The sequence below is a fragment of the Macrotis lagotis genome, chromosome 3 (genome assembly GCF_037893015.1).
Source record: "Macrotis lagotis isolate mMagLag1 chromosome 3, bilby.v1.9.chrom.fasta, whole genome shotgun sequence".
NCBI lineage: Eukaryota > Metazoa > Chordata > Mammalia > Peramelemorphia > Peramelidae > Macrotis > Macrotis lagotis.
Window position 1 is genome coordinate 180,952,141 of NC_133660.1, and position 4,187 is coordinate 180,956,327.

Below are 4,187 nucleotides of genomic sequence, written 5' to 3' on the forward strand. Positions count from 1 at the left end.
CAGATTATCCCAGCTCAGGGTTCACTGGAGAGCCAACAAATCCATACAATGAGCAATAATACATACAAATCTCTGATGGGAAAGGTCACCAAAGATATGTGTAAATCACTCCCAGGAGCTGTCCCTCTATAGTCAACAGAGCTTGTTGATGACAGGGAATGAGCTAGAGTTAAAGTTTCCTGAGTCCTCTTTCATATCTTGGTTATATAAAGAGGAAAAACTGAAATAGGAAAAACAAGCCCTGTCATTAAGATGAAATATTGGTAAATTCTGAGAAGTATATGCTAAATTTTTCACTATGTATATTTGATAGAAATCAGCTGAGAAAAGACTATAGCTTCAGTTATGACTAGGTTACTGCTAGTACTATGACAAGAGCTAAAACAATTATTATTTTGAGAGTTAACTTTATTTAAAAAAAACTCCCTTTTAAAATTTTTTTATTTAAGGCAATGGGGTTAAGTGACTTGCCCAAGGTCACACAGCTAGGTAATTATTAAGTGTCTGAGGTCATATTTGAACTCAGTTCCTCCTGACTCCAGAGATGGTGCTCTATCCACTGTGCCACCTCACCGCCCCTAAAATCTCTTTTTTTAAGTCTGGAAATTCCCAAATCACTCAGAAATAGAAGTTTAAAGGCTATCAACCACTGTTATAGCAGGAATAAAAATATATTCCTCTATACTTCTGTACCTCTGTATTTTTGAATTCAATGAATTTTAGTGACTGTTAGGAAACAGGAATGTTCTGTATCATTTGGACACATATTTAATTATTGTAGATTTCCAACTCCCTTTTATTGTGGAGTTAAACAAATTATATCCTTGTAAGGGAATTGGCTTATTGGTGCTCAAGACTAACAAAAGGAATTAAGTTTAGATTTTATATGGATAAAAAGTGAGAAAAAAGAACATTTTGTTAGTAAGGACCCAATTTGACTCCATTTAAAAAAAATCAAAAGACACTAATTCAAATTTTGTGAAGTGTTACATGAGACTTTAGCTGCATGATTCCCATTAAAGTCAATGATCCCCACTGGCTTTAATGGGGATCATGCAGACAGAACCCCATGAAACATTTTGCACATTTAGTTGTATGTATAAAACTTCTTAGACAACTCAAATATTCTTTTACTTGAATAAGACAAAAAATAATTTGGGCATCCCCAAAGCTTTTATTTTTCACTAAAGGAATTATATAAAATAATTTAATGTTATCTTTGAAGAGAAAAACACATAATGAGATGTTGTGATTAATTTTTGACAAAACTTACCCTAGAATCATATAATGAAATAAGGGAGAACAGTTGAATAGATTGAAAGTGAAAAAGAAATAAGGCTGTTAACAAATTAAAAGGACCTGGTGTGCATTTGATGGCTGATCCAAAGCACTTAGAATTTCATCTTTCTCCTTCTGTCACTGCAGATACTTTTGAAATTAAAATAAGAGTAAATTGTGCTTCTGTTCCTTATTCAAGTTTTCTACAAATTTTCTTTTCCTGCGCAGAACTCCAAAATAGGAAGAACTGCTGTTTATTGAAGACAGTGTGGTATTTGAATCTCCTGGGTAGCAGGTGAGCTAGAGCTGAGGAGAATAGAGCAACTGAAAGGGGAAGGAGACAGGCTAAGAAGAAGATGAGACAAAAAAGCCATACAGATAAATATTAGTTTTTGTATTTATAGTTTATTTTATTTTTCCAATTACATGTTATGCAAGTTTTTCAAAGCTCATCCACATGCACATGCAAATTTTTAATTTGCATAATTTCCTTCCACTCTCCCTTACCACCCTCCTCCCCTCAATCATTAAGAGGTGAATCCTGTTCATATGCATTTGTGTTTAAAACATTTATAAATTACTTATTTTCTGTATGAGGAATTAGAATGAAGGGAAAAGAGAGCAAAATCATGAAATAGGAATGAAAAACACAAGAGAAATTCTTTTTTTTTTTCAAGGCAATGGGGTTAAGTGGCTTGTCCAAGGCCACACAGCTAAGTAATTAAGTGACTGAGTTCATATGTGAACTCAGGGCCTCCTGACTTAATGGCCAGTGCTCTATCCACAGCACCACCTAGCTGCTGCAAGAGAAATTCTTAAAAAGTGAATATAGACTGCTCCAGGAAGTTGGGAAGTGAGTTCATAGGTCTTGTGGATCATGGCGGGGCATTGCAGACCCTAACAGAGCCTCACAAAATAGGCTCCCACCATGGCTGAAAATGGTGATAGTGAAAAAGTGACTGACCTGGAGTCCAGAATTTTCCAACAGATTGAGGACTATTTAAGTGACTTTAACCGTCAGTGCAACAAATTTTTAAAGGAACAGATTAAAATAGATGATGGCTGGGTACGTTTGGTCAATGATCAAATTCAACAGATTAAGCAAACTAACAAAAGACTTTGATGTGTTAAGAAGTGTTCTAAAGAAATCAAAGGCAGAACACATGGAAGTTAGTGAGGACAAAATTCAAATCAGAAGATCTCCAAGCAAATCCCTCTCTGAAGTAAAGATGAGTATGAAAATGAAGTAAAAAACCAGATCTATATTAATGGTTTTCCAACAGATGCAACCTTTGATGACATAAAAGAATGTTTAGAAGGTAAAGGTCAAATACAAAATATTCAAATGATGAGAACATTGCATAAAGCAATTAAGGGATCAATATTTACTGTGTTTGTTAGTGTTGAATCTGCCAAGAAGTTTATAGAAATCCCTGCAAAGAAATGCAAAGATACAGAGCTGCTGATACTCTTTAAGGAAGATTACTTTGCCAAAAACAAGAAGAAGGAAGCAAAATTAAGTAGCAGCTAAAGCAAAAGCTAAACAAGAGCAAGAAGTAAAACAGAGGCAAGTAATTGAAATCCCTGGATGAAAAGATTGGGTGCTTGCTGAAATTTTAGGGTGATTTAGATGACCAAACCTGTAGAGAATATCTTCACGCACTTTTCTCTAATCATGGAGAAATAAAATGGAAAGACTCAAAAGAGGGAATAATTCTATTTAAAGAAAAGGCAAAAGAAGGATTGAACAAAGCCAATGAAGCAACTGATGGAAAAAAAAAATTAAGAAACAAAGATGTAACATGAGAAGTGTTAGAAGGAGAAACAGAGAAAGAAGTTTAAAAAAAAAGTCATTGAAAACCAACAGTAATCTCCAAATAAGTTGAAGTCCAAAGGTCGCAAATTTAAAGAAAAGAGAATAGGAGGTGATAAAGCTGTCTAGGGTACACCCAATAAAGCAAAAATACAATTCCAAGGCAAGAAAACAAAATTTAATAGTGATGAAGAACAGGAAATGTTGATGCCAGAGGATCTATTAAAAGGACATGAGAAGGGACGACTAGGTGACACACTGCATAGAGCACCAGCCCTGGAGTCAGGAGTACCTGAGTTCAAATGTGGCCTCAGACCAGACAATAATTACCTAGCTGTGTGACCTTGGGCAAGCCACTTAACCCCATTGCCCAGAAAAAAAAAAAAAGACACGAGAAGAACCTGAAAAAGAAGAACCTGCTTGAAAACTGAAACTGGACCTGGAGACCGGAAGCTTGATTAAAAAAAATATTCATGGGGCAGCTAGGTGGCGTAGTGGATAAAGCACCAGCCTTGGAGTCAGGAGTACCTGGGTTCAAATCCAGTCTCAGACACTTAATAATTACCTAGCTGTGTGGCCTTGGGCAAGCCACTTAACCCCATTTACCTTGCAAAAATCTAAAAAAAACAAACAAAAACAAAAACAAACAAAAAAATATTCATTTTAAATAAATTACCACTGTCATGTTTTAGGCTCTTTAAAAAGAAAACAGAGTTAAATCCATTTTAATGTCCATCTATAATAGAAGGAAAGGCTATTTGTGTTTAAATTCTTATTGTCCAAGTATCCTTATTCAATCTGAATGATTTTTTTTATACATATAGTTTTGTTCATCATATCAAACGTTGGCATTTCAGACATTAATCTGAACATAAAAGGAAAGGCTCTTCCAGTGAAACCTGACTCTGTAATGTGTGAAATATCAATAAATAAAATATATATACTATATAAAAGACAAAAAAGTGAATGTGGTATTCATCTAGATTCTGTAGGATTTTTTGTTTGTTTGTTTTGTTTTGTTTTGTTTATCTTCTTCTGGATGATTGTCCAATAGGGTTCTGAGCTCTCTGAAGTGCTTAGAGGAACTGCTTCCATC

General features: G+C 34.8%; 1 pseudogene; it reads left to right on the forward strand.

Moving 5' to 3' along the window:
• Positions 1–2,206: 2,206 nt before the first annotated feature.
• On the forward strand, positions 2,207–3,553 carry LOC141519264 (lupus La protein pseudogene; annotated as a pseudogene).
• The last annotated feature ends 634 nt before the right edge of the window (positions 3,554–4,187 follow it).